This window comes from Argopecten irradians, chromosome 9 (genome assembly GCF_041381155.1).
Source record: "Argopecten irradians isolate NY chromosome 9, Ai_NY, whole genome shotgun sequence".
Classification (NCBI taxonomy): Eukaryota; Metazoa; Mollusca; class Bivalvia; order Pectinida; family Pectinidae; genus Argopecten; species Argopecten irradians.
The window spans coordinates 29,816,262-29,830,740 of NC_091142.1; the positions used below are offsets into that span (position 1 = coordinate 29,816,262).

The following is a 14,479-nucleotide window of genomic DNA, read 5'->3' on the forward strand; positions in this document are numbered from 1 at the left end:
CATGTTTGATTGTGACATTTTTTTTCTAGAAAAATAAAATTGTTGTATTAAGAAAAAATGACATTACACTCAGAATCTCATAACGTGACCATCCATACCTCCAATCAAGAGAATATAACTCTGTTATGTGCGGATAAAGAATAAGATATAAATAAAATATTTCTTAATGCAGTTATAAAAAAAATTAAAATCTCTACAGTTAGTTTTGAAACACATTTTGGTGCATTTCTGTCTTATATACTGAGTGTTCAGATGACTATGCAAAATAAAAAAAAAAGGATTTAAAAAATGTAAAAATTAACTGAAAATTTATATACATGTGTGGGCACTATATGCACAGAAATAGGGTATATATGTTAATTTTGTCAGTCTTTTAGTAGTTTTGATAATTTCACTCGTATTAGAAGTTTTAACTTTTAAAAAATCTTGTCTTTAACATCAATATAGATTAATAGAATCTTACATGGGTCTGTGAAGTAGACAGGGATATCTCAACCCGAGTGAAAGATTTTGGCCGGTCAACCTGAGGCTTGCCGAGGGTTGACGACCTAAATCTTTCACAAGGGTTAAGATATCCCTGTCCACTTCACAGACCCATATTTGATTCTTTTTCTCCCATACTTAGTAGTAAAATGACGAAATTCCACTTGGTTTCCAGCTTTTTCATAACGCCATTATCGCAGGAAAGTTGTTATGCGTCAAAATTGATGACGTCATCTACAATGCTGGAAGCAGTTACGCAACATGAATTGATAACGTCACATTATTGTCTAGCCCGTGTGAGCTGTCTTACACCCCCCTGTGTAAGATAGAGATATCTTTTCTCTAGCAACCGCGGGATATCCCTGTGAAGTATGGGAGAATATTGTATCTAGGTATAGCCTGTGGAATGCAGCACACTTAATGTTAAAGATCGAATATGTTTGTTAATTACATAGGGGATAAAACTTGGAGACACACGAAAAAAATATTTTGAACACGGGAAGACAAGTTTAAGATTTTAAAGGGTTGGTAGGGGAAAGAGATACCAACAAGAGATACTAACAATATTTTAATGGGACTAATTCACGTACCACATGATACCTGATAACATTTGTGCAGCACTAGTATCTCGAGTGGTGATGGAACGTAACTCTTTGTAATCTAACAGCTGAAATGACGTTAGCGCAGGATGTCATCTTTTGAAGTCATTCTATCACCAATAGAAATAATAGTCCTGCACAAACGTTATCGGGTATCACGTGGTACGTGAATTATTCCCGTTGCACATGCATTGAAACAAAATCATCCTTTTATCTTTCTGATAACTGATCCAGACTGATTGTATTAAATTACTTTCCTTTGCATGCAACATGTACACATTATTTACTGAAGTTAGCATGTACAATGATGGTTGAATTTATTTTCATTGAATATTTACATTTCCTTTGCTGCCCTATTATGTAATCCTGCCCTTACCAAACATGGAAGTCTCTGGTGCATACCTTCCTGTCACTTGTTATTCTGTATTTACAAATTACAGAGTTATCTACCCTTGCGGGTAGGTATTGATTGTGACGTCATGTGTTTGCGAGCATGATGTAATACTTTTCAGAGAAAAGGATGTGAAGTTTGCTCACAAAGTAATGAGAATTACTTCACAATGGAGACCTACCCATAAGGAGGTAACTGTTATATGCAAAGATGGAATATGATAATGACATCATTTAATTGTGATGTCACAACTGTCATGACAATGATCTGACGTGTATGCCCTTGGCTATTGAAATGGCTATTCTGTCATTGACGATAAAGTCGTGCTTTAACTGTTTAGGAATAGAATCTTTTGAGATGTTCTGAAGAAAGCAGCTAATTATTTTCACACTTCAGTTGCATGCATACGGTTTTTTTGAACTGTTGTCCGATAGATAATCTTTCCCTTCTATCAACTTGTAACAGAAAACAGCTACAATGGTAATTCTTTAACATTCTCATACCTTATAATTTGTAAGAGAATTTTTTTTGGCCTTGATTTAAAATTGTTTAAAGAAATATGACGGTTACCTTAGAAGTCTGTTTTAATTAATTAAATTAATTAAAACCTTTATACTCTGGTTTGGTTGTGCAGTGAGTATGAAATGTAGATATGCTTTATAGTCATCATTTAACCCATTCAGCCCTAAAGACTTGTTTTAACTCTTCTGAATTAAAAACTGGAAGAGTAGATTATGAAACTTCAGGTGTAAATGACTATGTAGTATCTTGAGGGTATGAGATGAAGGGATGGTTAAAATGTACAGAAATTCCTGAGCATTCAAAAGAGGACACAATTAGACATATAAGGCTCCCTCTTTTGCATGATTACATAAATGCCAGTCTTAATTCACCATAGCTAAAGTGTGCACCAAGGTCTTATGGGGATTCTCATGGCTCTTTATTGATATTTTGCTTTAAAAATAAAAATCTTCTTCTACAGTTAAAGATCACAATCTATGATTTATAACTGTTTACACTGGTGTAGTTTACAAGTAAGGTCATCCTTAAGTATGATTCTCTGCTAAGATTGACAAACCTACCAGTTTGAAAATGTGTCGGTACAGGTAGGAAGTAAAAAGAGAAAATCTGTATTAATAAGTTATATTAGGTGAAGAATTTTCTCAAACCAAGAGAAATATTTTGGCGAGTCAGCATGAAGGTGAAGATGTTTGATTATTTTTCTCCCATACTTAGTAGAAAAATGATGAGATTTCTGTTGATTTTTCATCACACCACAAGAACGTAGTTAACATCATCAATTATGCATGCTGTATTTGCATATTACAGAGTTATCTGCCTTTGCGGTTAGGAATAGATAGCTAAATCATCTGTTTGTGAGCCTAACGTCATACGCTTTCGGAGAAAACAACACAAAAAAATAATGATGTAACAATCGATACCTACCTGCAACTTGACAAGGGAGCTAACTCTGTAATATGCAAAGACAGAATATGTATTATGTAGAAATTAGAATAGTTGTAGTACTTGTATAAATACTATTGACATACGATATGATATGGGAGACTTTGTTGTTCAAATGGTTAAGGTGTCCAGCCTTTTGCCACTAGCTTTTGATCCCTAAGCTGGGTTTTTGACAGTACTGGGTTGTCATGCATTGTCAGCTATTGGCCATAGTATTTGCCTTATTAGAATTATTTCCTAGACGTCAAATTTCTGTTTTCAAACTCCTCAAGCTGGCGCTATCTAAACGACATTGAGGAAAATAGTATTTGCCTTATTAGAATTATTTCCTAGACGTCAAATTTCTGTTTTCAAACTCCTCAAGCTGGCGCTATCTAAACGACATTGATGAGGAAACAAATAAAACTGAGCTTTTGGTGGTCCACAATATTTTGACATTTCCTGATTGCTTTATACACAGATCTAGAAACAGTAGATCTGGCGACTGTTTTGTGAAGCCGCTGTGTTGTGTTGCATTACAAGGAAGAAATTGTCAGATATTGATTTTCCTTGTCTAAATGTTGGAAGAATTTTACTAAGTGTGGAATTGATCAGGATCTGCTGTGCTGGAGTGCCTCGATCCTTAGCTATCAAGTTGGTCTTTTATAAACCAGGGTGTTCAACAGATACCAGTACTCTTTTATTCCTCAGGGTGATTCTCTGTCAATTAAGAATAAGCCTGCTACGTAATGAAGTCTTTGGTACATTGCATTTCGTTCATTTCACATTGAACTTTCTTTTTACATCAATTCATTTTAATTTTGTACTGTTTTTGTGTTAATTTTCAATAAAAATAGATATAGATTAATTGTCCTTATTGTGATAGTCTGCCACTGAAAGTAACATCTTCTCTTTGCTATTCTTTAATTGACGGATCGACTGTCAATCAAACCACAGGTGACCGCACGCATATTGTATATTCTACGATGTTTGCTCCGACATTGAATAGGTACACATGCATTTGCGGGCATGAGGCGTGGCTATATTACACCTAGCGATCAGTCAATTTTATCAAAACAATTACCGATAAACTGCTACTTTACCAGAACTACTGGAAGAATTTCAATTAAAATTTGTTGCAATAATTCTTATACTTTGAAGATGTGCCTAAATTACATCGTAACAAAATACCTCTATTTTTTCAGAGTTATGTCCCTTTGTTACAAAACAAATGACTACTCCTCCTTTATCATTTGAGGGATTTCAATGAAACTAAGTGGCAATAATCTGTCTTATTCTGTGAAGATGTTTGTAATTTATAATGGAACATTAACCTCGTCCCAGAACAGTTTTAAAAAATAACAGCAAAACAATAGTTCAAAATTGGCAAATTTATTGACCTTGAGGTAAGGCACCCCAAAGTCGAACCCACAACAATAAACGCAGAACACCCCTCCCCCAAATTTAAGTACAAATACAGGCCCCAACACAAAATCATAAAGGAATACAGGTAATAGCATATAATGTAGGGTTTAGTACAATTTGACTAGAATGATAAAAAGAACAAGTGTTTTCACACATTGGAAAGTGAGGTAAAAATACCTAGAGGAATTTCCTCAGTAATACTACTGGGAGGTTGGGAGGATTTAAGAAAAATCCCCCAGCTCCAGCAAAGCTGCAATTTGCCTGCTAGCAAACTTGAAAAGAGAGCGCATGTGCGAGGCTCTGATCTAAGGCACCGAGACGCTTTAACAGAAAGTTAAAGATGCACGGTTATAAATTATGGCATAATCTTGACTTCGCTAAAACTTCATTTTATTTACACAAAAATATTATCAATTACCTCGTCCCAGAACAGTAGTAAAAAATAACAGCAAGACAATAGTTCAAAATTGGCAAATTTATTGACCTTGAGGTAGGACACCTCAAAGTCGAACCCACAACAATAACTCAGAACCCCCTGAAATTTAAGCACAAATACAGACCCAAACCCAAAAGTTAAGAGGGGAATGAGATAAAAATTGGTCAGAGAAAGGGGGGTTGATATACAGGGTGTCCTAAAAAACACGTCCCGACTTTGACGGGTAATAAATTTTGGAATACTAAACTTTTTTTGAAAATTCAAAATAATTTGGAAAGCAGGAGTATCCAAATTTAACTTAATTGGGTAAAAATGTACAGATTACATTGTCATTATGTGTGATGACATCATAATAGAAATGATGACATCATCGATGATGTCACATTTTGATGACTTTCTAGCACCATGAAGATTCAGGCTGAAGTTATTAAAATCTACAATGCGGTCGGAAAATCCCCTACTTTAGTAAATGAAATGTTATGAAAATGTCACCCAAGTATGTTGTTCATCTCCAGGAAGCAGATTTACAGAATTGTGAGATAGTGAGGAATTTCAGGGACAGAATTCCTCATGTCATCGAAAAGAAGGGCGGACACCTCGCGCCTTTTCTTTAACTGAAAGTTATTGATTTTCTGAACAAATCGCAAAATTAGCGAAATATGACTTTCTCTCGATTTTCAATGTAAGTATTAACAAAAAGATATTTGTCCAGGTTGTTATATATCGTTGTACAGAGCAGATCACTACCTTTCTAATGGTATATAGATCAAATTCCTCCCTCTATCAAAACCTTTTTTATAAAGCGTCAAACTAGGGACATGTGTTTTGGGAAGATACAAACGTGGTAAGGTAACGGTAAACAAACGTAAAGCTTCTAGACGCTTGGGAAGGTCCGAATCGAAATAACATAGAAAACAATCACTGGCCCAGTAACCCAGGAGTTTACATGTAATATCAGCCCCAGAGAGGCCAGCAATACTACCCCAAGTGGCAGCTCCCGGCGGAAAGAGTTACCGCCAAAAACTGAAGGGTCACAACCTACATCTCTCAAAACTTACCGGAGTCTCTCAAAACTTACCGGAGTGCCTTAATAGTTGAAAACAATGCTGTGATGTGACTTGTCATAAAAATATAACATGACAACTATGGTGATGACAAGTTTGGTTATATTACTACAATCGGCTTTTATTTCTGCATCTGACATTACATACAATGTGTGGCTGGTGAAAAATAAAAATAATTCTCTACTGTCATCTAAATGAGACAGAAGATCTCAACCCTTGATAAGTTTTTAAGCTGTCATTCAGCAAGCCTCGTATTTGACAACTTTAGTTGAGAGTTTATCTGCTTCAACCCCAAGGGTATGACAGTTAAGTCCAAAACAATATTGATATTAATTTGGAAAATTGCTTACCTAATTGTGAAATTTAATATGATAACTTTATTGCTCACCTTAACTGTAAGATTGCCTCATTTAGATTTATCAAATTATGATAAATTTATTGCTTATAGTACCTAGTTGACAAATTATGATAAATTGGAATTAGTGTAACTTTAATTATTTCCTGATATTGTTCAGTTATGATGAATTTAATTGGTTACCTTAATTGAAAAATGGAAGCGTCATAATTGTCCAATGTTTTTTGGTTGATCCATGTAAATATATAGGTCAGCTTAGCTTGCTGGTAATACAGATCTAATATCCACTTATAGAGGAGGGGTTTCAAATTTTTCCCAGGGTGCTTAAAAATTGTGTCAAATAATGGGGCACTTAATAGTAACAAATTTGGACTAGCCTTTCATGAAATTATTCTGCAAAGTAAGCCATAAGTCAATTTGCAAAAGATATCAGTAAGGACACCAACACTGTTTTCTTATTTTCAGTCTGCATTTAATTTGAAGTAAGTGAAATGGAAGCTGAAAAAAGGGGGAGGGGCGCCTATAGGGATTAGGGTGCTTATTTGGTTTTATACGGTATATTAAAATATTATTCCTTGTGGTTCTTTGACTTATCAGTTTACTAAGCACCAATGTTTGATCTAGGTAAAAGTACAAGAATATTTACATAGATTATGGAAAAAGTGGAAACATAATAGAAAAAAAGTTCGCCTTTGATAAGGATAAATTTTGTGTAGCCCTGCCTAATGCATAAGGTCATGTAATTTTGTTACATATCTAGATAAACTGATTTGATGTTTAATATTTTACAGATGAAGATTGTTGCCGCTAATCCTCTGTGACTGACTTCCCAAAAAGCCTGAAGGCAATTGTAAGTAGAATTTAACATAATTTCTAGTGTTTATCTTCTTAATTCATATTACAGAGTTATCTGCGCATGCCGGTAAGAATTCATTTCGATATCATGTTTTCAAGTTTGACATTATGTAATTAAGAGAAAATGACTCCAGACTTTTGGCGAGTTGCATACCAAATAATGATGTCACAATCAATATCTACCGACAAGTGTAGACAGTAATGTGAAAAGATAGAATATCATGACACATAGCTAAAACAAATTAAAATTTTAATACTTAATGACTCTGCAGAAAAAAAAAATAACAATAACTCCAAAATTTGCATGTCATATTTATAGAAATTAATTTGAAACTTTTCCTCTATTATAGCATTGTACATGCATACATATGATTCCTGTATATGAATTATGAAGAATATTGCATAATTAAAGTTAATTATTGTAAAATTTGAAAGTTAAGGTTAAAAAGGTTAAAATGTTATACAATATTACAACAAGAAAGTTTGTTCTTATAAATAACTGATATTTTAAGGTGGTAAAGATGTTATAATTCAAATATCGACACAATTTCATATCTTAGTAGCCCAGAGACGTATAAGAGGATGACATTTGACCAAAAGTATGTTATAAAACGGTTAATTTGGACCTCCGCTAGGTGACATCCTGTAAAAATAATTAAACTATAAACTTACCATATTTGCCGTAATTAAGGCCCAGGAAGCTTAAAAAATTATATAAAAGGGGCGCTTATTAGGTAACAAAAATGTAAGTTGTGTGCAAAATACAATACCAATGTTATAAGCATTGTTACTGTCAAAATACCACAGGTGTTGAGGATGTCACTGATGTAATCGATCACTCACTGGCTCAGTAGGTAACACAGCAGGTGTATGAAGCTGTGAGGTACCTAGCGCCATAAGTAACAGGGTATCTCATTGGCTATCGATGCGAATGAAAGGCGGGGCATATGTTACCTTGCTCTGCAGTTTACCTTAGTCTGGTTAGTGCTGCAAGCCCCAATTCGCGCGATGTGATCCACATTAAGGCTGATACAAATACATTTCTCGGATAATAACCGTTTGTAAATGTATTATACTAACAAATATAATCAATTTTCAAATAATAAATCTGCGGATTATAATATTTCGTCAATTAGAGTAAGTGGCAAAATACAACACGCACATAATTCTGTTCAAATACACCGCCATGTTTGATTTACCAGAAACCGTGACGAAATGAAATAGTCAACAGGTAAAATGTTTTGAAGTTTTAAAAAAGTCAACAAACTCGGAATAAACATTGTGAAACTTAATAAATACCAGTATCATTTGGATTTTACCCAAAATAATTTTTCAAGCTTGAGTAAAAAAAACTGTGAAATCATCTTTCGTAGTAAAAAATTGTTTGTTGGTTATTCCAAATATGGTAAGTAATGAGAAGCATCATGGCGGCCAAGTGAACCGTGTCGCAGATGCGAGTCGAAATGATCTTAGAAACATAATTTAGATATGAAGGTGGGTAAAAGCATAATCAGTTTATTTTATAAATGTTAGATATTGTTGAATTGAATTGGAAATTTACATGACACACATGAATTGTATCATTTTCAATGCTGGATGTTTTGCAACACTACTAGCTAAGCTCTGACGACGACTTAAAGATCTGTCAGAAATTCTCGACTGTCCGTCGTTCAGAGCTACGTTGTTGCAGTCAGGTGTTAGTTCGTTGTATAAATATCAGTCTCCGGATTTAATGAAGCGGAAGATATATTTCTACTCATGAGACACGGATTACAGAAAATTTTTCGTAATCTGTTGGAAAATTGTGGATATGTGTAAATTTATTTACTATGGAGAAGACTGTTGTGTTGAGACTTATATAGAGGTGATATATGTTTGATAATACCAATTAAAAAGATGTGGCAGTGGTTTATTTTGTTGCTATAGATTGTTCTACGTATTGTAGCCACGCCTACGGAGCTATCCCAACCAATCATAGCCGAGATTACAAACTTCAATTGTCTGATTGCTGTATCGGCTCTCTCACCTATCACAGTAGCTACTGAGCTGCGACATTAGGTGATAGGTCATAGCCGATACTAACACTTGTTGTAATTTGTCAGTACCTAAATCCATAGGATGAAAGTGGGGCACTTATAGGGGGAGGGGCACTAATTACGGCGAATACGGTTTAGCAATCATGCTTGTTGGTCTGGGTTGATATGCCTTAGTCTTGATGTATTTTAGTACTTAAGGACGTTCCGAACAGTGATCGAATGCGTCGTTCGGACCTCCTCGGGTCAATGAGTGCATTCGGAACTGCACATGAAAACTCTTTTGTGACTAAGATTATGAAAAATGGCAATCTATATGTTATCCGTCTACCGATATCTTACCTTTGAACGTTAAAATCAGGATAGTATAGTCGATAAACGGCGTATTTGTCGATATTGTACTTAGTTCGGTTTGCCGAAAGCTTGATACCGGATGAAAATCAAAGTTTGTACGGTAGATGTAGGACCTAGTTTCGACAAACTTTCTAGAAAAAAAATCATGTTGTCAGATCTTTGAATTTTGCTAGGCAAATATAACATGAAGCTACATGTATCTTTTGAGAAGCACATAACATAACTCATACAAACGGACTGATATATATGCCGATACGGTCTCGATCTTGTATTGAATAAAATGAGATTTTATAAAAGTAAAGTGATTAAAACATTTTCTGTTCAACTCCGATATACATGTGTTTTAAGGGAGATGCATGATTAAATCAAGATATTCCACTTTTGCCAGGTAATCCTTTAGTATAATACAGAAATATTTTCATCTATCCATCGCCCCACCCCTGCTTTTCGTTCAATTTGTACAAGCTAGTATATTTCATGAATATTGCGTATGTAGATGTCTACATGTATCATGTTTAGCTAATATGATCTCAATAAGCACTAACACGTTCGGGAAACAAGATTTTATTTACTGTATACATGTATGATAAGACATAGGCCTAACTACTGTAATTAGATGATGCATGTACATTGTATTTCCCGTTGCATGGAAGTACTCTGATTCAGTTGATCAAATACTATCTTACGAAAAAGCACATGTAAGCTAGTGTCAACATCAGTATTATATCTGTGATATAGAAACTAAACATGTACATGTAGCCATAGACTAATTATGTTCCTGTCTACAGTAATCAGCTGAACGTAGATCGAGGATTCAGAATAAGAGATTTTTTTCTTGGGCTACTTGCCGTACAGGTTATATTGAGGATCCAAAAATCCGTTTTAGTTTACTTTGGATAATAAATATATATCTACATGTATTAGATATATGCAGATATCTCCTCAAAAAACATACAAAGACATACAGTTGTGTATGATGACATCGATTTTATCGACATTGTTGTGATCAAGTTGAAGTTATCAACTTCGATCGTTGTCACGTAGACGCTTTTCATCGTTACAATTTTGGCGCCAAATTCAAATTTATGCTTGAATATCTGCCTCAAACGACTATTGAAGCTAAGATATCTTGACGATGGAAAGATAGATTTTGATAAATATTTTTCTGCTAAAACAATATAAAATCATGGATTGTCTAAAGGGTAATTGAAGTAGAATCTTTACACGGAATTTTCCATATTCATTTTTCAGATATGATATCCAGGCAAAATAATGGCTTATTTGTGCCATTTCTTAGCTTTGTATATCATCAAATCGGTGGCATCGTGACATAAAATTAACAGGTATAACGATTTAGACTATTACACTTTATAATTTTCAATATATAAGATGTTCTTTATAAAAATATTACCGCTCGATTTCGGTCTAATAATATAATTGTGAAAAAAGTCATTTTTTAGGGGGTAGGGGTATAGAAAGGCTAATTACTCAAAAATTCCGCGGTCAATTTTTTTTATATTCTTTCATCATAACCAAAACAACTGTCTTATTATGTGGACAAAAAATAAAGAAAATTAAACGACACAATTTTTTGAAATTAGGTATTTAAGTTGAAATTCAAATGCAAAAATTGGCCCTTTTTAGGCCTCATTTACACGCATTCGCGTGAAAAATTCACAATTATTGAATTTTTAAGAGTGGGAACGATATTGAGGTCATTGATAGCCATATAAACTTACGTATTAAAGATAAAAAATGTTGTTGTTTGTAATATTTCAGTCAATTACCAAGCTTTGAAAATATGTGTGTAAAATTGTATTTTGAGAAAAACAGACGGTAAAGTAGGGTTATTGAGAGTACAATATTTCCAAAACCGCACGGTCAAATTTCAAATAAAAGCCTTAATAAACAGTTTATCAACCAATCTTTCAGTGAAAAATTTTTAAAGAAAATTAAAAGAGGGGAAATTTTTGGGTCTAACTGTATCAAACCACCTTAAGCACTGAACTGCAAGTAGGTTTAATGAAGCTTTTATGTTGGATTTGCTGCTGTCCAGTTGGAATTTGTGCTTCCATAGGTGCCAACTAATTGCAGTTCAATGCTTATTGTTGTATTTGAATGATAACAATAAAAGAGCCATTTGAACGGCCTTTTTCTTCTGTGTGCTCACTGGGGCCGTGGTGGCCGAGTGGTTAAGATGTACCGACATATTACCACATGCCCTCCTCCTCTGGGTCACGAGTTCGAATCCCATGTGGGGCAGTTGCCAGGTACTGGCCGCTGGTCGGTGGTTTTTCTCCGGGTACTCCGGCTTTCCTCCACCAACAAACCTGGCACGTCCTTAAATGACCCTGGCTGTTAATAGGATGTTAAACTAATCAAACCAAACTGTGATCACTGGCATGACAATTGTGATGTCACCATGATTATGACGAAGTCTCAAGAGACATGGGTGCAGTACAACTATAAACAATTTACATTTTTGTCGTCTTATCCAGAACCAATAAACCAAATTTAAAGAAATATTGCACAAACCTTCCATGGCCAAAGGTCAATCAAAATTGTAAATTATATGGTCTCTGCCCTCTAGGGGCCTGAGAGGTGGGGCCAAAAGGGGTCAAATAGACTATAGATTAAAAAATCTTCTAAAATTCTCGAAATGGTAGAATCAAAAACCTTTCATAGATGTAACTGTTTTAAGGTCCTTTACAAAATTATATGACCCTAGGGTCTCCCGTTTCCTCCTTGGGAGAGGATCAAGTTTACTATAGCTTCATATACGGAAAACACATTTTTGAGCATTATTTGGGCATTTGTCATAGGAAATAAGTCAAATGTTGTCAGAATTATCAGTATGAGATGGCCATTGAATCTTATTATCAAATATTCCATGACTGACCCCCAGGGGCCAGAGGGGTGGGGCCAAAGGGGTCAAATAGGTGAAAACTTCAAAAAAATTCTTCTGAAATTCGCGAAATTGTAGAATCAAATACTCTTCATAGATGGAAAGGTCCAAATGGCTTTTACAGAAAATGTAAATTATATGACCCTGTGGTCTCACATTTTCCCCGGGGGATGCGGTCAATTTTACTATAGTTTATATATGGAAAACACATTTATGAACATTATTTGCCCAATTCTCATAGGAAATAAGTCAAACTTGGTTAGAAATATTAGCCTGAGATAGCATTTTAACATCATAACCATATTGTCCTGGCCAACTTCCAGGGGCTAGAGGAACGAGGCCAAAAAGTGTCAAAATGGGCTAAAACTTCAATAGGCTTCTTCTAAAATTCTGAAAATGGTAGAATCAAATACTCTTTATAGATGGAAGGGTTTTAAGATGTTTTATAAAAATTGTGAATTATATGACCCTGGGGTCTCTTGTTTCCTCTTAGGGAGGGGGTCAAGTTTACTTAAGTTAATATAGGAAAAAAGATATTTATGAACATTATTTGCTCAATTTTCATAGGAAATGAGTCAAACTAGATTAGAATTATTTCATGGAAGCAACTACTCTTCATAGATTAAAACGTCAAATTTATAAAATCACTGACTAACTTCAAGGCCCAGCATGTAGTGTTTCTATGTCTTTAAATTGTTTCATTATACATTCGAAATAAGGTGACTGTAAGGCCCATGGACCTCTTGTTTCATGTTAGAGTCTCAGATGACTTGTTAAAATATGTCGATGAAAATCAGATGTATAGTATATAAAATACATTGCAGCTGATATGACAGTGTATTAATATGTAGTGGTTTAACAATACATCAGACTATCCATATATCGTAATTGTATGCCAATCAACTTAATCAATTGATGACAATTTAAAAAAGTCGATAACAATCGATAGTAGTTTTCTCAGAGTACACATCCTGCTCTGTTAAGGCAGAGGCATACTTTCCTTTAATAAAGATTTTCTGCAGAAACTATGCTTTGGAATTTCATAAAGTAAAAGCTGATGCACTATAGATGTCCTATAGAGATTTTGAATTTTCCTGAGAAATACAAAATGGCTGCCATGGTCCCTTCAATGAAAATTAGTGTACTTGATCCTTGGAACACCGAACATCTTGTTATAGTTTTAAAGTGGTAATAATTGACATCATTGCTGTAAAGGATCATATCAGTGGAATCTTCTCAGAGGGACAGAGGTTTTCTAGTCCGAGCTCACACGAATGTCATAACTGCCTTCTGTAGACACAATGATTGACTGACTACTGTAAGCTCTAAGCTCTCTTATTTGCTGGAGGTATTTCAACGAAACTTAGAAGCAATAATCCTTATTACAGTATATAGTATAATCTGTATTGGAAGATACAACCACCATTTTCAGAGCTATGCCCCTTTGTTACAAAATCATTAAAGGCCCACTACATTTCTGAAACAAAAATGAAATCAATAACACATGTAATATTAACTTCTTCGATATAATGGCCTATGAGGAAGTTATGATGCCAAATAAATCCAAGATTGCCTGTGTAAATCTATGTTAACAATATGGTTCATTCACTGTTTAGCCATGTGGTGTAGTGATGATCAGCTATTGCGGGGCAATTACTTGTAAGCAGTATTGCCAAACTCTGATGAGGTCAAATCGGGTGATCACCCTTGAAAAAGCGGGTGAAAGGGTCAAAATGAGGGTCATATGCGAAACATTTTAGTGTAATTTTTAACACTTTTTAAAAAACCTTAATATGCATAAATTTATTATTTTCATATTGTTATTCAATAATGTTTATGATGTTTTTATATAATAATATAATTAATATCTGATAATTAATAAGAATATTGTATTAAATCTTGAAAATAATATTTAATAAAATCCGGATTTTTTGTCCTATATGTGTCCGGTTTCATTATCATCTTTGACCGTAAACAAAATGGCGACCATTATGATTGGCTTGCCTACCTAGGATACCGTTCACGTTGACTATGTTTTATTCTTGTGAGTAAATCTTTGTTTGAAATCACAAATGTTTGTGCTTTTGAAGGATTTTGAAGAGATTATTTCTGATTTTGAACTGTATTAATTGGCCA

The 14,479-nt window shown here is 34.4% G+C and overlaps 1 protein-coding gene across 1 annotated transcript in view; it reads left to right on the plus strand.

Moving 5' to 3' along the window:
• The window catches only part of LOC138332023 (uncharacterized), a 29,677-nt gene that overhangs the window by 932 nt on the left and 14,266 nt on the right, over window positions 1–14,479 (plus strand). Inside the window, exon 2 of the mRNA XM_069279951.1 lies at window positions 6,988–7,046. The gene's annotated coding sequence lies outside the window, so the exon portion shown is untranslated. The remainder of the gene's footprint in view (window positions 1–6,987; window positions 7,047–14,479) is intronic.